General features: G+C 43.4%; 1 non-coding gene and 1 pseudogene across 2 annotated transcripts in view; both read right to left on the minus strand.

Annotated features, from left to right (window-relative positions):
• The window catches only part of LOC118144080 (alpha-internexin pseudogene), a 50362-nt pseudogene extending 24534 nt beyond the window's left edge, over nucleotides 1–25828 (minus strand). The window contains exons 1-4 of the transcript XR_004728552.3: nucleotides 25618–25828; nucleotides 8757–8821; nucleotides 4745–4863; nucleotides 3976–4286 (exon numbers count right to left, since the gene is read on the minus strand). The product of XR_004728552.3 is annotated as an alpha-internexin pseudogene (transcript). The remainder of the gene's footprint in view (nucleotides 1–3975; nucleotides 4287–4744; nucleotides 4864–8756; nucleotides 8822–25617) is intronic.
• LOC118144664 (U7 small nuclear RNA) lies at nucleotides 10541–10602 on the minus strand. The gene has a single exon (XR_004729415.1). It is a non-coding gene; the product is annotated as a U7 small nuclear RNA (small nuclear RNA).
• Nucleotides 25829–27615: the final 1787 nt, after the last annotated feature.

Below are 27615 nucleotides of genomic sequence, written 5' to 3' on the forward strand. Positions count from 1 at the left end.
GACCCCTGTATATCTGGGAGAGGAGACAGGAAGAAGACGCTCTTGCTGTAATCATGGCCACTTCTTACGTTAATCAAGGTCTCCTGCTGAGTTGGAGAAGTATTCTCTGCTGTTGACACATGGAAACTCTTTAATTAAACTCAGCCTGGCTACCTCTGCCAATCCTCTCCAGGCCAGTGCCAAGGCAACATGCTCTAAATGATGAAGAGGAACCTTTTAAAAACTTTTTAGGCCGGGCGCAGTGGCTCACGCCTGTAATCCCAGCACTTTGGGAGGCCGAGGTGGGTGGATCACGAGGTCAAGAGATGGAGACCATCCTGGTCAACATGGTGAAACCCCATCTCTACTAAAAATACAAAAAATCAGCTGGGCATGGTGGCTCGTGCCTGTAATCCCAGCTACTCAGGAGGCTGAGGCAGGAGAATTGCCTGAACCCAGGAGGCGGAGGTTGCGGTGAGCCGAGATCGCGCCATTGCACTCCAGCCTGGGTAACAAGAGCGAAACTCCGTCTCAAAAACAAAAACAAAAAACAACAAAACAAAAAGAAACCTTTTAATAGGGAAGATAATTAGCCTGTGCAATTCACTATTACAGAATTTCTCAGAGACAAAATAACTTATTACAGTATTTTTTTTGGGGGGAAAAAAAAAAACTGAGTTTTATTCTGGATAAGAATGGCTTCTGCATGACACTGCAAGACAGGGCGAAGCTTCCCAGGTCTCTTGAGGCATATGGTAATTGTCAGAAAGGATTGCTGAGGTCAAGAAGAAATTTCTTCCCACCGAGCAAGGGCAAAAGGTAGCCGAGAAACACTGTGGGAAGAGGGACTGTCTGTGGCAGCATTGCGCTGTACCAATTGTGCTTGGCCAGAGAGAGTATGAGAGAAGGGAAGTAAATAGTGCAATGAGACTGCTCTTTGGTTTAGCCTTTGCCAAGAATACAAGGGTCTGCCCAGGCTTTGTCACTGGCTGTGTGAACAAAGCCAGCCTTGGTTGTGTTCATGGAACAGACAGAGGCTGGGGCGTCGTTAGGGAAATGGAGTTGAACAGCCCTGCTCTCTCTGCTACCTGCGATTGCAGACGTGAAGCAGGGACAAAGCTTTCTTCCTACCCAGAAGGAATCTGAGCTTTTCTCGTGAGAGTCTTCCTTTCAAAGGACAATACTCTCAGTTTGATATGAAAGTGATAGGGCTGGTGAGCAGAGTTCATAATTGTTTACTGCTACCTGGTTTCCTGAAGTGCAGAAGTAATGATGAAAGATGTCAACTTTATGAAGCCTTCAGGGACATCTTAAATAGCTGTTTCCAATTCATGCCTATCTTCTTTGCTCTCTTAAGTGAACAAAGAGCTTCTTAACCAAGCCATCAGAATTAGCTGCCTTGATAAGGATCAAGGCTGAAGCCCGTCACATCCTACACTAGTTTGTGGGCAAGAAGAAAATCACTTAAAACCCCCACGTGATGTGGCTCAGTGGATTCACGATCTGCAATACTTTTTTAGAAAACAGGGTTTGGCACTGTGGCGAGCTTCAGCCTAAGTTCCTAGACAAGCTTACTTTCCCCGATTTGAGTTGGGGAGGATGGAGTTACTCTTTAGTAATTTTGTTGCCCTTTCTTGTGTTGCTATTTGTCAGTGATTGTATATGATTTTTCCTTCATTTGCTAGGGATTAGGGAAGTTATGTAGCATTGCCCTGTTGACAGCGAGTGATTGTACTTCTGTGCAGTCCCTTAGCAGATTCTTTTTTTTTTTTGAGAAGGAATTGCTCTGTTGTCCAGCTGGAGTGCAGTGGCATGATCTTGGCTCACCGCAACCTCTGCTGCCTGGGTTCAAGCAATTCCCCTGCCTCAGCCTCCTGAGTAGCTGATACTACAGGTGCGCATCACCATGCCCGGCTAATTTTTTGTATTTTAGTACAGACGGGATTTCACCATGTTGGCCAGGATGATCTTGATCTCCTGACCTCGTGATCTACCTGCCTTAGCCTCCTCCCAAAGTGCTGGGATTACAGGTGTGAGCCACTGAGATTCTTTTTTGCTGGATGAAAAAGGAATAATAATCATGATGAGAGGGAAGACAAAGAGAACAGCTCTAAGAAAGATGGAGAAAACGGTCACATAGCTTCATGATAGCTCACCTGTGAGGGGTGCTACCTTCTGTGCTAAGGCTTAGGTAATCATACCCTTTACCACTGTGTGTTGGCAAGAACTGCACTTGAAATCGGGAGACCTTGGAAGGCTGAGGAGGAAGGGTTGCTTAAGCCCAGGAGTTCGAGGCTACAGTAACCCATGATCATGCCACTGTACTCTAGCCTTGACAGGCGACAAAGCGAGATCTGTCTCCAAAAAATAAATAAAATAAAGTAAATGAATTAAGAGATCTAGGTTTTGAATTCCGTCTTTGCCACCTGTATTATTAGTGCCAATTAACATCTCTAAGGTTGTTTCATCTATAAAATGACTATTGACAAAGATGTTTGAGAAATAAAGGAATTAAAATTCTTGCAAAACACCATATTCTCAGTGTTTGTTGGATCTGAATATTGTGATATATGAATTGCATCACAGTGTGGTCATCATCATCGTCCTTCATCATTTCTTAAGTATCTAGATTTGTTCTAGAAAATGTATCATGCTTCCCAAAGACAGACTTTCCGACAACTGAGGGTTGGCAGTGGAAGGGAATATCCCACAGAGACGCTGAAGTCAGTTTGCAAAGAGTTTCAAAATATTCAGCAGGAAACTTCATTGGTAAAAGAAAGATTATTCAAGGAGCACCGATCATGCCACTCATTCTGTGTGTGCTTGTACATTATTAAGGAATCAGTTATACTGAAGTGTTTGATGTGTTCAATAAATGTTAACATAATTAATTTGTTAACATATAAAAATGGCACACAACGATAGTTTTTCTATATACTTACTGCTCGAGAGGTTTTTCCTTCTCATCCATTTTGACCAATCTCATAGAAATTTTATTTTCAAATCCTAAAAAGTGATTTCTTTCCACATCCTTGAATGCCTTTAACAGAGTGACTGGAATCTCCTTTCTCTCAGAACAATGTTCATTAAATATATTTGGTTAAAAATATGTGGAACTCTACGTTTCACTTCAGATAACACAGAAAATCACACAGGGTCTGCACACTTCATGCTACAGAGCCTTAAGATTTAGTGAAAAGGAGAACAGAAAATGTCTTGGATTTTGACTTTGGTCTGACTTCCTCTGATCACTGACTTCCTGACCCACATGTCAAAGACACAGGGACACCGTTTTCTGAGAGAGACAACTTCTCCTGTTTTTACTAACTACTATCCTTATTGCACGAAGCACCCTGGCTTTTTTGGCTTCCTGCTTTGGCACCACCTCTCCTTGAAATACTCATGAATGGACACGGGTTCACGGGTTCCATCTAGCAGCCACCACTCAATTTGAAAGTCAAGAACATTTTATAGATGACATCTACCTTACCTTTGCTTTGACATATGGGGAAACTTAGATATAAAGAGGTGCAATGAAGCATCATAGGCACATGGTTAGTTGGTGGTAGAACTGGGGCCATCATCAGCCTCCTGGCCCAGCTTCTCAGTCACAAGATTTTTTCATAACCTTGATATTCTTCCTCCTACCTAATACCTAACTCTCCAGGGACTTAAACATCTTGATTCAACTCTGATGTAAAAATAAGCAGAAAACATAAAATGAACAATTGATGATAACTAGAGCAATACAATATTATAGATTGCCATTGTATGTACTGTAACAAGATTCAAATGAATGAAAGATATAGCAGATTGCAGTGTAGGAGGAGTTAATGGAGGAAGATGGAAAAGCATGGAAAAAAAAAGTGTCTTCATATGATGAAGAGGTTGGTTGTATTCCCTAGGAAAATATTAGGAATTAAAAAATAATTATTTCATGTTACTTAACCTATTAATAGATTTTTAAAGAGTACAACATAGTAAATTTTGACCTACTTTTACACCAAAGAGGCCGCTGACACAATCAAGATAATGAACATGGCTGGGTATGGTGGCTCATGCCTGTAATCCCAGTACTTTCGGAGTTGTAAGTGGGAGGATTTCTTTGAGACCAAGAGTTCAAGATGAGTCCCAGGCAACAAAGTGAGACCTCATCTCCACGAAAAAAAAAAAAAAAAAAAAAAAAAAATAGCCAGGTGTGGTGGCCTGAGCCTGTAGTCCCAGTTGCTTGGCAGGACGATCCCATGGACCCTGGAGTTTGAGGCTGCAGTGAGCTATGAGCTGGGTGACAGAGCATGACCCGGTCTCTAAAAAAGAAAAAATAAAAGAAAGGGATATTCACATCCTCTCTGTCAAGTTTTCTTGTTGTGCCCCCTTTGTAATCCTGACTCCTCTCCCCCGGCCCATCCCCACTCAGACAACCAGTGTATTTGCTTCCCTGATCTTTTTCATTTCTTTTGTTTTTCACTTTGAAACAATTTCAAACTTATGAAGAAGTTGAACGAGTAGCACAAGAGCTTCCATACAGCTTTCATCCAGATTCTACAACTGTTAACATTTTACCACATTTGTCTTCTTAGTCTATCTACACATTTATATACATTATTGCTGTTTTTTTTTTTCCTGAATCAGGTGAGAGCTGTTGCAAATATGATGTTCCATAAGCCTTTACTACTTTGGCGTGTATTTCCTTAAAATGAGGAAATTTACATAACCAGAGTGCATCCATCAAAATCAGGAAATTGTGCGGGGTGCAGTGACTCACGCCTGTAATTCCAGCTACTTGAAAGGCTGAGACAGGAGAATCACTTGAACCCAGGAGGTGGAGGTTGCAGTGAGCCGGGATTATTATACCACTGCAATCCAGTCTGGATGAGCGAGACTCTGTTCCAAAAAAAAAAAAAAAAAAGAAAAAAAGAAAATGAAAAAGATCAGGAATTTAACATTGTTGTAATATAGTACTATCCATAAACTCCATTCGGGTTTCACCAATTTTCCAATAACGTTCTTTATAATTCCAGAATCCAACCCAGAATCATGTGTTGAATTTAGTCATTTATCTCTGTTAGTCCCCATTAATCAGAAACATTTTCTATTCTTTCCTTGTTTTTCACAACCTGGATGTTTTTAAGGAAAACAGGCTAATTACTTTGTAGCATGTCCCTCTGTTTGGGTTTGTCTGATGTTTCCTTGTTGTCAGATTTGGCTAATGTATTTTTGGCAGGACTTTCATGGAAGTGATGCTGTATTTTCTCAGTTTGTTCGGAGTAACTTAATATGGATTTATCCTTTTTATAGATAACATTATATTTTGTCACTCGATTAATGATGCTGGCCAGGTTTCTGCACTATAGTGTTAACTAGTAAGTGATTTGTATTTCTAAACTACTAATAGACACTTAATCAATATTTTGGGGGAGATGCTTTGAGACTGTATCCATTTCCTCATCCAATTTTCACCTACTAGTTTTTCCATCCAATGATGATTCTATCTAAACTAGTTGTAACTATAATGGTTGAAAAATAATAATTTTCTGGCTGGATGTAGTGGCTCATGCCTGTTATCCCAGCTCTTTGGGAAGCTGAGGTAGATTGCTTGAGCCCAGGTGTTTGAGACCAGCCTGGGCAACATGGCAAAACCTCATTTCTACAAAAAGTATAAAAATAGCCATGTGGTGGCACATGCCTGAAGTTCCAGCTACTTGGGAGGCTGAGGTAGGATAATCGCTTGAGCTTGGCAGGTTGAGGCTGCAGTGAACTGGGATTGCACCACTGCACTCCAGCCTGGGTGATAGAGCAAGACCCTGTCTCAAAAGAATGGTAATAATAATAATAATGACAATAATTTTGTAATTCCATCATTACATTTACATTTATTAGTTGGCATTCTACTATAAGTTAGAGCTCTCTCTTCTCCCTCATGTTTATTTATTCATGTATTATGTAAGCATGGATTCATGAGATTTGATTTTTCAATGGACTATAATCAGTTATTATAATTTTTTATTTTGATGCACAAAATGTCCCAGATGTAGATAACTGGAGCCCCATTAAACTGGCTCCTGTGTCCTTTAGACATGTCCTCATAATTATCTGATCACTTCCTTCCTTTCAGTACAACAGACTTCCAGGTTCATCTTGTTCTTTCCCTGCCCCAGCCCTGGAAGCAGACATTTCTCCAAGGAGCCCTGGCTCATTTCAGTGGAAAATGGTAGTTAGAAACTGAGATCTAAATGCTAGGGTGCTCATTGCAACCGGAGTGTCATTACTTCTGGGGCCTCTCAGTGGGCAGAATGAGGAAACAACACATACATACATTTCTGTTTCTCAATTTACCCATCTATCCCTACCTATCATGTATCTATCTATCTATCACATACCTATCTTTTAAATCATAATTTCAAACTGGTGCCTTCAATTCCAATCCAATACCACATTTTCCCCTTTGCACATTTGTAACTCCTTTCTTCAACAGTGGGAAGTTGCAGTCCCACTCTCCTCGATATGTTGACTTATTCATTTAGTCCTCCTGGGACTAAGGAGGACTAAATGAAATTTAGTGTAAGACATTTGCCAGCTGGCCAGCCTTGTCCCACTAGCCCCCTCACACCATTTGAGTATTCCACTCCAAGAGAAGGGAAGGTGAAACAGGAAATTATTTTTACTTTTCTTTCCCCATTCCCTATGCATATATTATTTTCCCTTTTGGATATTGCTCACACCCAGTTTCTCCTCCCCAGCTTAATTCAGGCTTGAACAGGTGCCACTGTTTTGGTTTTGCTCTTGGAAATCTGTCCTGCAGACAGCAGCCCAGATGATCTTTCACAACAAGAATATGATTACATTATGTCACTTTCAAGTTTCCAATAGGTCCTCATTGTCTACAAGGTTAAGTAAACTCTCTGACTTACCCTGACCTGGCCTCTGTCCACACCTCCATTCTCATATTCATGCCTTCCTCCCTTGAACTATCAATAGAAGTGAATTTTTGAAGTTGTCTGCATATATCATGTTCCATGGCCACCATTTCAGTGTGATGCTTCCTTGATTTATGAACCTCTTTCCCTAGTGCACCCTTAGAAACCCTGCTCAGGGCTGAGTGTGGTGGCTCATGCCTGTAATCCAAGCACTCTGGGAGACCGAGGCAGACGGGTTGCCTGATCTCAGGAGTTCACGATCAGCCTGGGCAACATGGTGAAACCCTGTCTCTACTTAAAAAAAAAAAATTAGCCAGGTGTGATGGTGTGAGCCTGTAGTCCCAGCTACTCAGGAGGCTGAGGCAGGAGAATTGCTTGAACCGGGGAGCGGGAGGTTGCAGTGAGCTGAGATTGCGCCAGTACACTCCAGCCTGGTCAACAGAGTGAGACTCCATCTCAAACACACACACACACACACACCGCAAAAAACAAAAACAAAAAGCAAAAGAAACCCTGCTCAGGTGCCATTGCATCTAAGAAATGCTTTTTTTTTTGACACCACTTGTCAACCATTAGTTTTTAATTATCCATACTAATTCAATTTCTTGTACATAGTTTTATTATTGGATATGTCACTCTCTACTGTATTTGTTTACACATCTGTCTCCCCTACTAGGTAACGAATTCAGAGGGCAGGGATTGACTTATTTGCCATTATAGTTTCAGTATCTAGCACAGTTTCTGCCACTTAATAAATTCTTACTGAACTGAAACATATATGTATGTGTCTGTGTGTATTTCATTTTCTCCCCCCGCCCCTTTTTTTTGCCCTTGGAAGTGTGTGGAGAACCATCTGACAAAGAAGTTGTTTCAGGATACCCAGTTTGTGATCATTTATTAGGGCAGCCACAGCAAATAAATTCAGTATCAAACTTTCCAGAATCCACTTGCATCATGCTTGCTAATATGCCCGTTGTCAAAGGTAGTCAAAGGCTAAGCCTGCCGTCACCACACAGGGGATTATACAAGGGCATGCATTCTGAGAGGTGTGGTTCATCGGAGAAATAAAGTGTGCTATGAGATTTGTTAGATCATTTCATGTGTCGTAATAAAAGACACTGAATTTCTGATGAGGGATTTTGAATGTGGTAAAATAATTCAGTGGGAACCCAATGCAGTACCTTGAAAAGAGAGTTCCCTTGGGTCAAATACAATGATTAGCACTCAGACCTGACACTTCCTTTTCCATAGACTAAATTCACCATGCAGCAATTGGAGCTAACAAAGTGTAATCTATATTGGAAGAGAATTATTGAAACCAATATTTAAAAAATTATAGCAGAACATTTCAAATAAATCCTTATGTTAACACAGAAACAAGCATGACAAAATACTCATGGTTATTTTATAAAGTTGGATTTTTGGCGTATGCTCTATTTTCATGTATTTTAGGAAATTTTAGTAATAAAAGCAAATCGCGAAATAGAATTAAATATCCATTTTATAAAATAAGACAAACAAGAAGAGAGTGGGTCTGAGTAGAGGTGTGGCACTTTCCCCAGGCCATTCTCTCACTGCTGTCTGCTGCTGCGTCTCACACTGACAACCCTCAGACAGCTCTGTGGCATTCAGGACTGCCACAGTGCGCATTTTCAAAACAGTTGACAAGGCTGACTAGGAGATGCCCTAGAAGCCCCCAGGTATGTGTTTCAGTAGGATTCTGGCAATACTGGCTGAAAGCACTAAGTAGAATCAGTAGCCTGCAATAGATACTGCCCCATAAGGAGTGACTGGAGAAATGTTGCTGATTAAATAAATGGTCTTGGCCTGACGGTAGATGCAATGACGGAAGTTCCATACCTACTAGGTTCCGGAGGCCAGAGGTCTGAGATCCAGGTGCTGGCAAGGTTGGGTTTTTCTGGGGGCTGTGAGAGAGAAACAAGTCTGTGTATCTCCCTTTGGTGTTCTTGGGTTTGTAGATGCATCCCTCCAGGCTCTGCCTGCGCTGTCACATGAAGATACCCCTGTGTGCCTGCCTTCTTCTAAGTAATGTAGCAGTTAAGAAGAAATTATTTAGGCAGATAGTGAGGGTAAAAATGTTTTCAGGAAGGTTTTCTTTTTAATGAAAAGCAGCCCCCAAATCATTTTCTTTTCTAACAACGGGCAAGATCGAGCTGCAGACATAGACAAGCAAGCTAGAAGTTTGCACGGGTGAATGCCGACAGCTGTGCCAATAGGAAAGTGCCACCTGGGGCTAGGCATGTCCAACATGGCGGCCCCAATCTTCCCTTCTTGTTGCCAACCACGTGTACAGTAAGGAGACAACAATATGGTCCCGGCCAAGCAAATACCTTATTTCCATAACAAGATTAGTGTGAGGCCGCCAGCTCCTCTGCGCTATGTAAATGTCATACTTGGTCCAACCAATATTTGGGTCCTACATAAATCAAACACCACCTCCTCAAGCCTGTCTATAAAATCCAGTGTTCCCCCCTGGGCTGGAAGTCCCATTTGGGCATCCCTCTCTCTAGCAAGGGAGACAGCTGTTCTCCTTTCTCTTTCTTTTGCCTATTAGACCTCTGCTCTTAAAATCACTCCTTGTGTATGCCTGTGTCCTTAATTTTCTTGGAATAAGGAAATGAACCTCAGGTATTACCCCAGACAACGACGCCGCTTCATAAGGGTCCTGTTTATATTGCACTTAGAGCCCGCTAATCCAGGATGATCTCATCTTAACTCCATTATATCAGCAAGGACTGCATTTCCAAATAAAATAATCCAGGATGATCTCATCTTAACTCCATTATATCAGCAAGGACTGCATTTCCAAATAAAATCACATTCACAGGTTCCAAGTGGACATGGATTTTGGAGACACTATTCAACTCAACACATGTGCTTGTGAGTGTGGATGGTGGGGACTATCCGTTCATTCAGGGTCACTTCCACTTTTCACCTCACTGTGAACGCCGAATATCTGAGACAGGTGTTAATTTAGAACGTTTATTTTGCCAAGGTTGAGGATGAGCGCTCGTGACACAGTATCAGGAGGTCTTGGTGACATGTGCCCAAGGTGGTCAGATCAGTTTTATACATTTTAGGAAGACATGAGACATCAATCAACATATGTAAGATGAACATTGGTTTGGTGGGGAAAGGCGGGACAACTCAAAGCAGGGATGGGGCTTCCAGGTCTTTGAGGTAGGTAACAGATAAATAGTCATGCTATTTTGAGTGTCTGATTAACTTCTCCAAATAGCCAATCAGATATGCATTTATCTCAGGGAGCAGAGGGGTGACTTTGAATAGAATGGGAGGCAGGTTGGCCCTAAGCAGCTCCCAGCTTGACTTTGCCCTTTAGCTTAGTGATTTTGGGGCCCAAGACTTATTTTCCTTTCACATCACCTACCAGGCCTGCCCTGGCCACCAAAAACTTCACATCCCTGGTCATCATTTCCTACATTCTCACACAGAAGAGAACACTCAAAAAAAAAAAAAAAAAAAAAGTTTTGAGAATCATTTGCTAATGATTTAATACTATTATAAGGGAATAAGATGTTTCTTTTAAATGAGTGCTTAAAGGCGACTGGAAGCCCCACTGACGTTCAGGGGTGAATGCTTTATTCTTTTTTATATTTGGGGGCAAGGGCTGTCCAGTGAAGACTGGAAAACTTGTTAGACAAGTTCTAAAAGGGCTGTAACACTGGGTGAATGCCTTAGAAGCACATAGCGTTAGTAAGGTGTGGGTCAGATACGGCTTTAAAGAATGTAGCAACTGAAAGCCCAGATGGGAAGCTCCATAACAGGCTGGATAAGCTAATATTTCTAAATAATATGTTCAGAGATCTGCACTGAATACAATTGCAACCTTCTCCACCAGCCAGCAGTATCCCTGAGATCTGAAGTGACATAAGAGTGATGAATTGCGATCAGTACGGAGTCAGTCAGTGACCTTAAAATACCTTCCCAGCTGAATTTCCTCAGGGTGCTTCATCTCCTGTGGGCACTTTTACTCCAAATTCCAGGTGATGGCTTTTAGTCTGTGAGGCTGCTTTAAGATTTCTGGCAGAAATCTGATTGGAAGTACTAGAAGGTTGTGAACGTGCTGCTGTGTGGATGGACAGGGCGGAGTTGGGGAGTGCTCAAGGCTTTCCCAATGCTCTTGCAATGGATCCTCCCTACCCAGCCCACAACCTGGCAGCCCAGGGGCTAACTGTTCTCTGCAGCTTTCTACTATCATGAACACAGGAAATGGGGGTGAGCAGCTTCTGGTTTCTGATTGAGGGAGTAGAAAGTGATGCTGCAGGAATCAAAAGCAAAGAAGCTTTTAAGCCATTTGAGAAACTGCATCAGAAGACAAATGGATTTTAGCAGCAGCAGACTCCAGGAAAATTCGAAGAAGCATTAGTTCGTGCAGTTAATGCCATTGTCTTATGAATGCTTTCCTAATGAAGGCTGAAGGCAGGTGGCTGTTTGCCCAGGGCACTGAGCAGCAGGGGTAGGAAGGGAAGGAAGCTGTGCAGTGTGTACTCCTTGCTTATCAGGAGTCACGTCATTTCCTGTGTAAGGGGGCTGTGTGGTCTCCAAGGGCACCGGGAAGCCTTGGGTGGCACCATTTCAACTTCTTGCTCATCACTGAGGAGCTCTCATTAGTGAATGCTAGCGCTATTCATTTAATCGCATGTTTATTGTGTTTGTACTGTGTTCTGAGCTCTGTGTTTAATCTTAGTGGGCTCATAAAGAGGAGTAAGGACACTTTTATCTTGAAAATGCTCACGGTCCCACATGTGCTTGAGATCAGAGCCAGCGGAAAATGCACTAAGCACAACAAGCAGCACATGGGAAACTAGAAAAGCAGAGGAACAAAGTTCTGGGGTTTTGTGGGGAGGGGGTGAAGAGTGACATATTTTATTCCAAAAGCATATGATCTTTAATAGTGGAAACTATGAATGATACTGTTTAATTTTTAGGAGACCAAAATATTTTAAGATTTATGGTTTTAACCTGGCTTTGGAGGGCAGAAAATATGTACATAAACAACTCTAATACAAGACTGAAGGTGATGTATACCATAAGAGAGCACAAAAGTACCACTAAATTGAGAGACAGAAGAACCACAGTGTCTTTATAAAGTGATATTTGAAGCAGACTTTGATGAATAGATAGGCGGCGTTGGAGGGCACGATTGATAAATCCATTCAAACCTTCTAATATTGACTTTTTATGGTGAGGGGGCGGGTGGGGTGGGCAAGGATTCTCCATGCAAAGGCATTGTCTTGGGAACAGACAGTCATGGTTGGCCGGGTGGGGGGAGCGGGGCTAAGCTTTCCAGTGTGCCTGGAGAAAAAGGCACCTGCAAGGTCATGGATCTCAGGGTCCAGGCTAGTCCAGCTTGGCTGTAGCAGGAAGAATTCTTTTTTTTTTTGGGGGGAGGAAGGCAGGAAGGCAGGGAAGGAGGACGGTAGGGAGGAAGGAAGGGATGAAGGAAGGAAGGAAGGGAAGAAGAGGGGGAAGGGGGAGGGAGGGAGGGAGGGGAGGGAAGGGAAGGAAGGAAATCAAGCAATGAGAGAGACATTGCCGACCTGGATCTAGAGGTTTACAAGTTGATTTCTTTTTTTGAGAGAAGGAAAGAAAAAAAAATAAGTAAAGGAGAGGAAGAAAGAGGAAGAGAAAGAGGGAGAGTAAATGGAAATATTGCTTTATTCTGAAAAAATTGGGTATTAATAATGGCCAATCAATGTTTCATTTAAACTTATGAGTAGGTGTGATGTGGTATTGACAAGAATGTATATTTTGTGTATTTGAAGTGGGGAGCTCTATAAATATTTATTAAGTTTACTTGTTCCAGATCTGAGTTCGAGTCTTTGATATCCTTATTAATTTTCTGTCTCATTGAGTCTAAGTCTCTATGTATCTGGGTGTTAGGATCGTTAGCTCTTGTTGTTGCATTGATCCTTTTACCACTGTATCTTTGTTGCTTTAAAATCTATTTTATCCGATACGAGATTTGCAACTCCTGCTTTTTATTTATTTATTATTTATTTTTCCTCTCCATTTGGTTGGTAAATCTTTCTCCATCCCTTTGTTTTGAGTCTTTGTGTATCCTTGCATGTGAAACAGGTCTGGATGTAACATGCCGTTGGGTTTTGGCTGTGTCTTTTGATTGGGGGATTTAGTCGATTTAAATTTAGGGTTACTGCCCTTTGATGTTAACTGGCTATTTTATCCATTCGTTGGTGTAAATTCTTCTTTATGTTGGTGCTCTTTACTTTTTGGTATATTTTTAGAAAGGCTAATACTGGTTGTTTCTTTCTGTGTGTAATGCTTCTTTCAGAAGCTCTTGTAAAGCAGGCCTGGTGAGTTCTTGCTTATTCATAAAAGATTTTATTTTTCCTTCAGTTGTGAAGCTTAGTTTGGCTGGATATGAAATTCTGGGCTGAAGGTTCTGTTCTTTGAAGATGTTGAATATTGGCCCCCACTCTCTTCTGGCTTGTAGAGTTTCTGCTGAGAGATCTGCTGTAAGTCTGATAGGCTTGCCGTTGTGGGTAACCTGACCTTTCTCTCTGGCTGCCCTTAGTATTTTCTCCTTCGTTTCAACCCTGGTGAATCTAACGAATAGATGCCTTGGGGTTGCTCTTCTTGAGGAATATCTTTGTGGTGTTTTCTGTATTACCTGGGGTTGAATATTGACCTGCTTTGCTAGTTTAGGAAAATTTTCCTGAATAATATCCTGAAGGGTATTTTCCAGGTTGGATTCATTCTCTCCGTCGCATTCAGGTACACCTATCAAATGTAAATTAGGTCTTTTCACATAGTCCCACATTTCTTGGAGACTTTGCTCATTCCTTTTTATCCTTTTTTCTCTGATCTTGTCTTCTTGTTTTATTTCATTAAGTTGGACTTTGACCTCTGATATCCCTTCTTCTGCTTGAACAATTCGAGTGTTTAAACCTGTGCATACTTCTCGGAGTTCCTGTATTGTATTCTTCAGTTCCATTAATTCACTCATACTCCTCTCTAAGTTGTCTATTCTCAATAGGATTTCATCAACCCTTTTTTCAAAGTTCCTAGTTTCTTTACATTGGGCTACAACATGTTCTTTTAACTCACCCAAGTTTGTTATTATCCATTCCTTGAAGAGTGATTCTGTCATTGGGATGTGCTCGTTCTCCATCAAGCCTTGTTCCATTGTCAATGAGGAACTGTGATCATCTTTAGAGGGAGAGGCGTTCTGACTTTGAGTATTCTCAGCTTTTTTACGCTGGTTTCTTGCCGTCATTGTAAATTTATCCTCCTGTCATCTTTGAATTTACCAACTTTCAGATTAGGTCTCTTGAGTGGGCGTCCAGGTTGTTAGTTCCCAGGGCCAGAGCAGCGGCGTTAAAACTGATGGTGCTTTTCTTCCCAGGATTCTCCTGTTGGGCTTCCTTCTTGTGTCCATAGTAGGCGACTCTGCCTTCCTGGGGCTCCAAACCTCTGTCAGAAGGGGAACCGGTCCCATTAACTCTGCGCCGAGTGCTGCTGGGCCGAGGTGCCATCACAGCCACTGCGCCAGGCTCTGGTGTTGTGCTGGGAGCCCGTGCGGGTCCTCCAAACCTGTTTACTCTGCTCCGAGAGCTGCCACGCTGAGGTACCGGAGGAACCGCTGCGCCAGCCATGAGAGTCGCGCTGGTGACTCTTGTGTTTCCTCCACTGGGGGATCTCCTGCTCCGTGAGCGACCAGAATTTGTCTGAAAGTGTGGCGTCCTCTAGTTCTCCACGCCTTCACTGAGAGCTGCAATCCTGGGATGTTAGCGATCGGCCATCTTGGATCGTCCAGGTAGAGTTCTTTACTCTGCTCAGTACCAGGCACTGCGTCGAACCAGAAAGTCTGGAGAGTGGACTCCTGCCACCCCTAATGGGGCAGCTGGCCCAAGGACAAAGTCCAGGCTTGCTCCTCTGTATGAGACCCTGTTGTGGGTAGAGGGAAACCACCATATGCTTTCTTGTTTGACGTGCTGAGTGCTCAGCTGACCTGTCTGTGCTCCTACACTGCTTCTGTGTACTTAGAGTCGACCTTTAGAGGATGGTATTTGAACATTCTACATGGACCTTCCTGTGTAAAGTACAATGAGCTGTGTCTGTACAATGAGCAATGTGTTTGGCCTCATTAAAAATGAACGCCTGGCCGGGCTCAGTGGCTCACGCCTGTAATCCCGACATTCTGAAAGGCTGAGGTGGGCAGATCACAAGGTCAGGACCTGATCAAAATGGTGAAACCCCAACTCTACTAAAAATACCAAAAATTAGCTGGGTGTGGTGGTGCATGCCTGTAGTCCCAGCTACTTGGGAGGCTGAGCCAGAAGAACCACTTGAATCTGGGAGGCAGAGGTTGCAGTGAACTGAGATCATACCACTGCCCTCCAGCCTGGGTGACAGAGCAAAACTCTGTATCAAAAAAAAAAAAAAAAAAAAATGAACTGGGCAAGCTGGGCATGGTGGTAACTCAGGACGCTGAAGTGGGAGGTTCACTTAGCTTAGGAGTTCGAGTCTAACCTGGGCAACATAGCAACACCCTGTCTCTAAAAAATATAATAATATAAAATTTTGAAATAAGAATGAACTGGTCAAATAGAAATGTTTTCAAGGACATCAACTGGTCTTTTCTTGCACAGAGGAGATTTGCAGGGTGAAAACACTCTGATGCTTCTTCCCACTGCAGGGCACAGACCCAAGTTAAGTGTGGCCTGGTCCTCAGCACTTCCCAGGTGCACTGGGTACATTCTGGTGCTGACCTGTGCCCCTGCACAGGAGCCCCCTTCTGAAGAATCCCTTTGTCTCCTTTCTGCACTCTTACAACTCACTGAAAATGGCATGTGAATTTTATTGACAAGGTTTTGAAGGCTTCTATCCAAATTTATTTCCTCCTTGATCTCATTCCTTCTGCCTTATTTCCGTCACTAGTGAAAGCCAATGTTATTTACATAGGGGAATGTATACTGGATGGAAGGATACAGCTCTAGGAGTCATATGACCTGCTGAGAGATGTTCTTTGTAGACACACACACACACACACACATACACACACACATACACACATACACTCACACACATATACACACACATACACACACACTCACACACATACACACTCACACACATACACACACATACACACACACATACACACACTCACATACACAGAGGTATGTATAAACACATCATTAGGAATTTAGCAGCTTAAAGAAGATTAATCGTGTTACTATTTAAGGAGTTCAAAGATAAAACATTTGCAAATTTAAAGCATACTTATACATGTATCCCTCTTGGGGACTTGAAAACATAGTTTTTCAAAATCATTCTTGCTGCCAGTTAGCACAGGAAGAGAAGTGTTAGGTGTTGAAAACTGTTAACTGTTCATGAACCAGTATAAATTGAGATGAGGTGTTTTTTTTTTTTTCAGACGGAGTTTTGCTCTTGTTACCCAGGCTGGAGTGCAATGGCGCAATCTCGGCTCACTGCAACCTCCGCCCCCTGGGTTCAGGCAATTCTCCTGCCTCAGCCTCCTGAGTAGCTGGGATTACAGGCACGTGCCACCATGCCCAGCTAATTTTTTGTAATTTTTAGTAGAGACAGGGTTTCACCATGTTGACCAGGATGATCTCGATCTGTTGACCTCGTGATCCACCCACCTCGGCCTCCCAAAGTGCTGGGATTACAGGCGTGAGCCACCGTGCCCGTCCGATGGGGTGTTTCTATGTTTGCTATATTTCCTATTTCCACGGCTCTCCTGAATAAGCACTTTACTCTGGCTTAATTTTTGAAATAATCTTGAAATTATCCAGCACATTGTTGTATGTATGTCCAAAGACTAGGGAAAAGAAGCTTGGATTGGTAGCAAAAAGTCAACTGTGAGTTTGAGCAAATTATTTGACCTCTCTCAAAACTAGATAATTTCTAAGCATTCTTCCATCATTAGCAATTCATGAATAATGCAACACTGCATTGAATGGTAAACACTGGGTTAGGATCCAGTATTGGTCTGGATCCTTATAGCTGTGTGATCTGAACACAGTAATTTCTTCTCCCTGGACCTTATTTTCTTCATCTGAAAAATTACAGGATTGGCCTCTATATTCCTTATTGTTTCTTCAAACTCTCTCACGTTTTGCAGTTTTCCTCAGTTAGGGTAGAAATTGCATCCTGGTCTTCTTAACATTTACTCCTGTGTTCCAGGGAGAGAGGAGGGAATTGGGAGAGGCCTGATATAATCATTAAGTTTCTCTCTCTGTTTGTTTCGTTTTAACTCTCTTTCTTCTTCCCCCTCCACACCTTCTCTTCCATTTTTTCTTCTAGAACACTGAGTAAGCTTCCTCATAGTCTACTTGGCAGTCACAACTGTCCCTAGAATGAGTCCTGAAACCCAGGTCTGAGTTGGGTAGAAAGCCTATCATTGTCTTGCTTGTTTGAAGACATCTTACTGTAAGCCCTACTGAGACTGGTTCCAGGACCCGGCGGGAGGCTCAGCTCACTACCCCATGGGCAGTGTTCATCCAGGTTCTTGGTCCCTTAATCACCCAAGAGTGGGAGACATGATCCTGCTGGGCACAGTGTGCTCATAAGTAAATGTCAGACCCCAAAGAGTTTTGCAGAAAGTGATTTACTTAGGGAGAGAGAGCGCAAAAGGAGAAAGAAATAGAAAAGGGAAAGAGCAGCTTCCATGCGGTCATGGAAGGGGATCCAGAAATGGAGTCCACCCGGATCTGGGGGATGGGGACTTTTAACCTGGGAGGAATTCCTGCCCCATTCAATTTTCCTGACCTTTGAAAGGAGTTCCTTAAAACTTCTGCTGGAGTGATTTCGAAAGTTTAAACAAAGACCTCTAAGATCCCGGATGGAGAGCTGGGGGTTGGAGGTATGGCGCTGGGAAGTTCTTGCCTTTGAAACTATGCTCCCTTGTGGACCCAGGAAGAAAATACATTACCTCACTATGGCTTGGAGGTGACCAGGGTCTCCAGAAGATCAATACTTCAAGCTTTGTATGTTTGAGGTATAGTTTTGACTTAGAGTGATAGAGAACACTTAAAGAGACCATCACTTTTAAAAACAGAAGCTTCTGGGTGTGGTGGCTAATGCCTGCAATCTCAGTACTTTAGGAAGCTGAGGCAGGCAGACTGCTTGGGCTCAGGAGTTCAAGACCAGCCTTGACAACATAGTGAGACCCCATCTCTACAAAAAATACAACAATTAGCTGGGCATGGTAGTTCTCACCTGTAATTTCAGCTACTCAGGAGGCTAAGGTGGGAGGATCACATGAGCCTGGGAGGTTGAGGCCACAGTGAGTTGATATTGTGCCACTGTACTCCAACCTCAGTGAGAGAGTGAGACCTTGTCTGAAAGCAAGCAAGCAAGCAAGCAAGCAAGCAAGCAAGCAAGCAAGCAAGCAAGCAAGAAAGAAGAAAGTGAGGGAGGGAGGGGTGGAGGGGGGAAGGGGCTAAAAATAGTTAAGTGTTATAAAGCGAGCATCAGTCTAGAAATCTAGTAGTAGTCCCTCCTGGAATCCACTGGCTTGCCTCAACAGTTTTTGGACCTTCTCTTTTAGGGTTGCTGAATAAAGATACGGGATGCCCAGTTAATGTGAACTGCAGGATATAATAATTGGTTATTAGGTAATACATATTTTGTTTTAGCATAAGCATGTCCTTTGTCATGCTTAGTTTGGGACATATTTACACTAAAAAATTATTTGTTCTTTATCTGAAATTCAGAATTAACAAGGCATTTTATATTTTTATTTGCTAAATCTGGCTACCCTATTCTCTTCTTTTCTCTACCCGATTCTCTTCTTTTTTTTTTTTTTTTTTCTTTTAAGACGGAGTTTCACTCTTGTTACCCAGGCTGGAGTGCAATGGCATGATTTCGGCTCACGGCAACCTCCGCCTCCTGGGTTCAGGCAATTCTCCTGACTCAGCCTCCCGAGTAGCTGGGATTACAGGCATGCGCGACCGTGCCCAGCTAATTTTTTGTATTTTTAGTAGAGACGGGGTTTCACCATGTTGATTGACCAGGATGGTCTCGATCTGTTGGCCTCGTGATCCACCTGCCTCGGCCTCCCAAAGTGCTGGGATTACAGGCGTGAGCCACCGCGCCCGGTCCCCTATTCTCTTCTTAACATCCTTCAACTCTCCCAGCTTTGCTGTCCTTCCCTGGCCCCGCTCTTCTAGGAGAGTCGGAAGGAGTTGTAAGGAGAACATGCCCACTGTCTTGATGGCTGCAGCCTGTGGCCCCCACAGGCGGTGAGGAAGAGATGGGTTTCCACCCATGCTATAGATGGAATGTTTGTGTCCTCCTCAGATTCCTTTGTTTGAAGCCCTGACCACCGATGTGGTGGTATTTAGAGATGGGCCTTTGGTAGGTACTTAGGGTTACATGAAGTCATGGGTTGGGATCTCATGATGGATCTGGTTACATGAAGGCCTTGCCTGCCTTTGCTCGCCAACTGGGCTGAGAGGGCCTGGGGAAAGAAGGCTCAGTTGGTTCCAGGTTGGTTACATGAAGTCATGGGGTGAGGACCTCATGATGGATCTGGTAAGAAAAGACAGCTCTCTCTCTCCCCCCACCAAGTGAGGATGTAAAGAGAAAGTGGCCATCTGCAAACCAGGATGAGAGCCCTCACCAGGAACCAATCTAGCTGACACTTTGAACTTGCACTTTCAAACCTCCAGTATTGAAAGAAATAAATATGTGTTTTCAGAGTCACTTAGTTTATTTTATTTTGACTAATATGACCTGAAAATACATTTTCACCTCACCCCACCTGAGCAATATCTAAGTTGTTTAAGGTACGCAGGGCACATCAAAGGAGAAATGTCCCCTGCACAAGGCACAGCCATGCCCAGGAGAAGCAGCCTGGCACAGAGGGGAGCACAGAGGCTTGGAGCTCTGCCACTCATTCGTCTTGTGACTCTGGGCAAGTCACTGAGGGGTGTCTCAGCTGACCTGTTTGTAGGGAGCTTAATAGTGCTTGCCCTGCCTCCTGTGGAGGCTGCAGAGACGAGATATTAAAGCACTTTGTTATCTGTAAGGTTTATTTAAACATGAAAAGAAATGTGCATATGCTCCAGGATGTCTGTGTATCCAAACACACACCCACCCACACACACAGATACACGTGCACACACACACACACACTCCAAGCCTGGCTGTGTGTTCTCAAAAATGTGCTGCTAGGCACTACCCCCAGTTCTAAACCTAGACCAGCCAGTTCACCCTTGACTTCATTAAAGTTCTCTACCTAATATACTTATAGGCTCATCCCAGACCTAATTTTAAAGATTTCCTAGGATCCGGATTGCAGACTTTTACCCACTCCTCTCAAGCTGCAATGGCAATTCTGGACCTCAGCCTAGACAAAGAACTGCTGCAGGTCATTCTCGTGTAAGGACACAGAGGCCCTGCCTGCCTTTGCTGGCCAGCTGGGCTGAGGGGGCCTAGGGAATTAAGGCTGCAGGGTTGGTCCCAGGCAGTCTTGCCTAGGCTTGCCAGAAAGATTCCCCCAGCCTTCTTGATTTCCCAGGATCCATGAGCATGGACTTTAGGAATTCTGGTGGAGGGGTGAAGAGCATGCAGCAGGATGTCCTGAGCCCTGATCTACAGCGAGAAAACTGGAAACAAGACTGAGAACATAGTTTAAAATGTTCCCTACACCAGCCTCTAGCTCTTGTGCCACAGTTCTTGCAATAGATTCCCGTCTTCTAAAAACCACTTTCCTCTCCAGCATTAAATTTCTCCAAGGTTCATTGCTTTTTGGGAAGGCTTCCAAAGATACCTGGAGAAAGGAGGATGGAAATGTCCTACTCTCTAAACCATTAGATAGATGCAACCAGACAGAAGATACATACAGCCAGCTTCTCTTGCAGTTTTTAATGTATTTGAAAGAATAATTTGTTTATCCATTCATCTATGGACACAGGCATCATTTTTAAGCACTTGAAATATATTAACTCATTGAATCCTCATGATAGAGACAGATGCAGTTATTGTCTGTAAATTTATGATGTAGAAACTGAGGAACAAGTCACATGCCTAAGATCACACAACTATAAAGCAGAATAAAGACTCCAGCGCAGACAGCCCAGTACCAAAGTCCTTCCTTGTAACCACTTCACTCTACTATCTCACGGAGGACAACCCCAAATAGCACAACATGGGGGCTAAGCTGTCTAGTGAAGCTTCAAATGCTATATGTTTCAGAGAATGGGGAGGTCCCTGGGCTGTCATGAAAGCTTCCTGGAGAAGTAGGATCATGTAAGGCCTAACTCAGGGCAGGCCAGGGTTATATGAGTGACTCACTCAGAACACAGCCATTCATGGGTGTTCAGTAAAACTGGAACCAGTGATGACTTCAGTCCAAGACTCCCACAGGGGAAAGTGCTTGTCTTTGCCTGCACAGCACAGAGCTCTCTGGGCGGAGTTCTGGACCTAAACTTTAGGTCCAATTATAAAGACCACAGATGGAAAAACTTATAACGAAGGGAAGAAACCAGCCTAAAAAGGCTGAGAATACCCAAAATCAGAACGCCTCTCCCTCTACATGGGATCACAGTTCCTCATCAGCAATGGAACAAGGCCTGATGGAGAACGAGCGTGTTCCATTAACAGAAGTAGGCTTCAGAAGGTGGATAAGAAACTTCTGTGAGTTAAAAGAACTTGTTCTAACCCAATGCAAAGAAACTAAGAACTTTGAAAAAAGGTTTGATGAAATGTTAAGGAGAACAGACAATTTAGAGAGGAATATAAATGAATTAATGGAGCTGAAAAACACAACAGGAGAACTTCGCGAAGTATGCACAAGTTTTAACAGCGGAATTGATCAAGCAGAAGAAAGGATATCAGAGGTCAAAGACCAACTTAATGAAATAAAACAAGAAGACAAGATTAGAGAAAAAAGGATAAAAAGGAATGAACAAAGTCTCCAAGAAATATGGGACTATGTGAAAAGACCTAATTAACGTTTGATAGATGTATCTGAATCTGACGAAGAGAATGAATCCAAGCTGGAAAATACTCTTCAGGATATTATTCAGGAAAACTTTCCCAACCTAGCAAGGCAGGACAATATTCAACTCCAGGTAATACAGAGAACACCACAAAGATATTCCTCAAGAAGAGCAACCCCAAGGCACATAATCGTTAGATTCACCAGGGTTGAAATGAAGGAGAAAATGCTAAGGGCAGCCCGAGAGAAAGATTGGGTTACCCACAAAGGGAAGCCTATCAGACTCACAGCAGATCTTTCAGCAGAAACCCTACAAGCCAGAAGAGAGTGGGGGCCAATATTTAACATCCTTAAAGAAAAGAACTTTCAACCCAGAATTTCATATCCAGCCAAACTAAGCTTCACAAGCAAAGGAAAAATAAAATCTTTTGTGAACAAGCAAGTACTTAGAGATTTCATCACCACCAGGCCTGCTTTACAAGAGCTTCTGAAAGAAGCACTATACATAGAAAGGAACAACCAGTATCAGCCTTTCCAAAAATATACCAAAAAGTAAAGAGCATCAACATAATGAAGAATTTACATCAACTAATGGGCAAAACAGCCAGCTAACATCAAATGGCAGTATTAAACTCACATATATTATTATCCTAAATTTAAATCTACTAAATCCCCCAATCAAAAGACACAGCCAAAACCCAACGGTATGCTGCATCCAGACCCATCTCACATGCAAGGATACACAAAGACTCAAAACAAAGGGATGGAGAAAGATTTACCAACCAAATGGAGAGCAAAAGTAAATAAATAAATAAATAAAAAGCAGGAGCTGCAATTCTCACCTCTGATAAAATAGACTTTAAAGCAACAAAGATCAAAAGAGGTAAAGAAGGACATTACATAATGGTAAAAGGATCAATGAAACAAGACGAGCTAATGATCCTAAATATATACGCATCCACTACCGGAACACCCAGATGCCTAAGACTTATAAAGAGACTTAGACACACTAAAATTAACTCCAGATGGATTAAAGACTTAAACATAAGACCTGGCACCATAAAAACCCTAGAAGATTATCTAGGCAAAATCATTCAGGACATAGGAGTAGGCAAGGACTTCATGACCAAAACACCAAAAGCATTGGCAACAAAAGCCAAAATAGACAAATGGGACCTAATCAAACTCCACAGCTTCTGCACGGCAAAAGAAACAGTCACTAGAGTGAATCGGCAACCAACAGAATGGGAAAAAATTTTTGCAGTTTACCCATCTGACAAAGGGCTGATATCCAGAATTTACAAAGAACTCAAACAGATTTACAGGAAAAAAACAAACAAGCCCATTCAAAAGTGGGCAAAGGATATGAACAGACACTTTACAAAAGAAGACATACATGAGGCCAACAAACATGAAAAAATGCTCACCATCACTGGTCATTAGAGATGCAAATCAAAACCACATTGAGATACCATCTCACACCAGTTAGAATGGCGATCATTAAAAAATCTGGAGACAACAGATGCTGGAGAGGATGGAGAAATAGGAACAGTTTTACACTGTTGGTGGGAGTGTTGATTAGTTCAACCATTGTGGAAGACAGTGTGGCGATTCCTCAAGGCCTTAGAAATAGAAATTCCATTTGACCCAGCAATCCCATTACTGGCTATATATCCAAAGGACTATAAATCGTTCTACTGTAAGGACACATGTACACGAATGTTCATTGCAGCACTGTTTACAATAGCAAAGACCTGGAACCAACCCAAATGCCCATCGATGATAGAATGGATTGGGGAAATGTGGCACATGTACACCATGGAATATTATGCAGCAATCAAAAATGATGAGTTCGTGTCCTTTGAAGGGACATGGATGAATCTGGAGAACATCATTCTCAGCAAACTGACACAAGAACAGAAAATGAAATACCGCATATTCTCACTCATAGGCGGGTGATGAACAACGAGAACCCATGGACACAGGGAAGGGAGCACTACACACTGGGGTCTATTGGGGGGAATAGGGGAGGGACAGCAGTGGGGGGAGCTAGGGAGGGATAGCCTGGGGAGAAATGCCAAATGTGGGTGAAGGGGAGAAAGGAAGCAAAACACACTGCCATGTGTGTACCTATGCAACTGTCTTGCATGTTCTGCACATGTACCCCAAAACCTAAAATGCAATAAAAAAAAAATAAAGAGACTTAGAGTCTCACACAATAATATTGGGAGACTTCAACATCAATATTAGACAGATCAACGAGACAGAAAATTAACAAGGATATCTAGGACTTGAACTCAGATCCAGAACAAGTAAACTTAATAAACATTTATATAACTCTCCACTTTAATTACACAAAATATACACTCTTATCAGTACCACTTCACACCTATTCACAGGTTTAAATGAAATATTGGTTGGCTGCTTGTTTGTTATTTTCTTCGTTTTTTTCTTTTCCTGTCTCCATTATTAAGCATAAAAGAGGTTTTCAATACCCATTTTTAGACTGCATTCTAGCCCAGGCAATAAAGCAACACTCCTGTTCTCTCTCCCTCTTCCTCTTTCTTCCTCTCCTTCGTTCTTTTTTCTTTTTTTTTTTCCTTTTAAAATAAATAAATACTGTAACCTCTGCCTTCCGGGTTCAAATGATTCTCCTGCCTCAGCCTCATCAGTAGCCAATACGGTGAAACCCCGTCTCTACTGGCTGTGCTGTTGTGGGATCCCAGCAGCCTTTATTGAGGACCAGAATAAAAAACAGCCATGAAACTGCTTCCTGTAATACCAGCTACTGGTGAGGCTGAGGCAGGAGAATCACTTGAACCCGGGAGGCAGAGGTTACAGTGAGCCGAGATCACGCTGCCGCACTCCAGTCCAGGCGACGGAGTGAGACTCCATCTCAAAGCAAAAAACCTTAGAAGTCATTGCTTGCTGCAAGATGGCACAGTTATGTGGTGGCTTAGAAATAGGAGCCCAGACAATCTTATCCCAAGACCCTGTTTTTTCGGGTTAAGGAACCCTGGCCCCAAGAGCTGGGGAAGTGGCTGAGAACAGGATACAAAGCAAAGCCCCTGCATGTGAAGCCAGAAGACCACCACTAACTCACCTTCTCACCAGGGGCCTCACTTTTCTCCTTGACCTCGTGATCCGCCCGCCTTGGCCTCCCAAAGTGCTGGGATTACAGGCGTGAGCCACCTGTACTGCCCGGCCCAGGTATTGCTATTTCAACTGTACACTGAAAGACTCTAAGGCTGAGCTAAAGCTAATTTATACTCGCCCAAGAGCCCACAGCATGAGGGAAACCCCAGCTAAGGCTGACTCAAGGGGAGAAGGTTTTATGCACGACACTGGGTGCGATCCACTAATAGACCCCACGGCTTATCCTACCTATGAGAGACACCTGAGACCAGAGAAGTAAATGACTTCCCCCTTGATGCCTGCTTGAATTCTAAGGACAGAACTTGGACAAAAAGCCAGGTTCTCACGAGGCCTCTGGTTCCGCGCTTCAGGTAATGGAGTGGAAAGGACAACAGCCTTGCTAAGGCCATGCGGTGGGCTAACAGAAAAAGGCCGAGGCCCGGGCATGCACACCTATTCCCCAGCACCAACAGGTGTGCTATAGAAGACAAAAGGTATTCAGAAGACAAAAGGTAGCGACTAGGAGGCCGCCCGGCGAAGCGGCTAGAGAAGGTGACCACGTGGGGTAGTCGCGCGCCCGCCTCCCGCGCTGCCTGGCCCCACCCCTACCTGGAAGGGCGCCGGCGCGGTCCCCGGGGGACACGCGCCCACCGGTAAGTTTTCCAGGCCGCAGGTGACATCCAGCTGCTCCGTCGGGGCCTCAGGCTTCTCCTCAGACTCCGCCATCCCACAATGCCGCGTCTTCTTCGCCGCTTCCGAGAACATTTACCAGCCGCACGCAGCGCCTACTACCCTTACAGGCCTGGGCCGCGCAGAGGATGCTGGGACTTGTGGTCCCGTGGACCCACCGCCTGATGGGATTTGTAGTTCTTTTCTCCTCAGAGTGGCCTGTGAGGGCGCTTCTCTTCCGTGACGTTTTGAGTCTGGCTCCCGCTTTGATTTGAGCCAGGGGCACCACAGATAATTACAAAGTCATGTAAGGTACGGACAAAACGAAGTGAGGTGCTTTTTTTTTTTTCACTGGGAGCATCAAAGAGGGGGCTATGGAGGTGAGGTCATGTGTCCAGGTTTTTGAGGGCTCAGTGGACGTTTGTGGAGTGGAGGCAGGGGTGCATTCTAAGCAGAGCAGGGAAATGCACATCAGGATTTCTAAATATCTGCTGCTTTCCGGGAAGTTGGTGGACATGTGATAGGATTTGTGCTCAGGCTATAGCCTCACAGGGTGCCTCCAGCCCTCTACTGTCACCCCATCAAAGCCCCTGCCCTGCCAAAGGATTCTAATAGCCTCAAGACTGCTAAAGCCGGTGGAGTATTTTCATCCTCACTGAAGCGCTCTAACATGATTGTCCTGCTTCTCCTTGAAACTGTAAACCAGAAATAAAATTTCAAGCCCTCTAGCTGTCTGAATGGACCCATCCTCTCTGCCAAGGTTAACCTGAGAAACTGGTTCAGGCCTTGAGGGGAAGGGGGTTCCAACATGCTTCATTATGCCCTCCTCCCTTTTGGAATTCAGAAAAAGCCGGCCAGCATCAACATCAACACAGACCTTAAGTCTGAAAAAGAAAGCATTTACAGTCTGTTCTCTCTGAAACCTGCCTCTTGGAGGCTTCACCTCCATGATCAAATTTGGTGTCCACAACCTCTTACGGCAACTCAGATATTCCTTTCTATTGATTCTAGGTCTTGAGATAATAACCAGTTGCCAATCAGAAAATCAATACATGTAAGATGTACATTGGTTGGATCTGGAAAGGCGGATAGCTAGAAGCGGGTGAGGGGTGGTTTCTGGGTCATAGGTAGATTTAAAGATTTTCTGATTGGCAACTGGTTATTATCTCAAGACCTAGAATCAATAGAAAGGAATATCTGAGTTGCCATAAGAGGTTGTGGACACCAAATTTCCTCTTACATCTCTGGCCAGCACTGGATCACACCATTGCTTCCAGCTGCACGGAAGTCTTGGGATTCTATGAGGAAGAAGGGGAAGGCAGGCAGAGGGCAACCAGCTGTGTAGCATCTGCTGGAGACGCCGAAGACTTGGTGGAGAGGTTGGGGTGCCCGGAGAAGGCTTTCTGGAGGGTGTGACGGCAGAGATGAGCTTAAAGGCCAAGCAGGAATTAGCCTGGTGAAAATAAATCTGATTAGAGGGTCCCCTGAACAACATCCTCCAAGTAGCAGCTTCAATTGGAAGAGATCTTTGTGGACATCTAGTCTGATCCCTGCCCCATCAGAGGTTCCATAAGTGATCATCTGAGCCAGCAGTGAGCTTATCACCTCAAAATGTATTCTCTTTGGAGTAGATCTGATTTTGAATATTTGCTCTTCTTTATATAGCCAGCCGAAAATTTTTGGTTTGTAAGTTCATTTCTCTAGAGGTTCCCAGGGTAAATGTACTTCAACCACAGGGAAGCCTTTTGAAACATTAGACTTGAAGGAATTATACATAAGTTGTAAACATTCCTTACAATGAATTCTCTTTTCCTTAACCATGTAAAGACTGTTCAATTTAAGAGAAGAATATGATTGAGTAACTTTTGTATTGTAGGCAGAGGAATGAGTCTGACTAGAACAAGTGCTAAGCTTGTCTTTTAATCTTCTATTACATGG

Source organism: Callithrix jacchus, chromosome 9 (assembly GCF_049354715.1).
Source record: "Callithrix jacchus isolate 240 chromosome 9, calJac240_pri, whole genome shotgun sequence".
Lineage (NCBI taxonomy): Eukaryota > Metazoa > Chordata > Mammalia > Primates > Cebidae > Callithrix > Callithrix jacchus.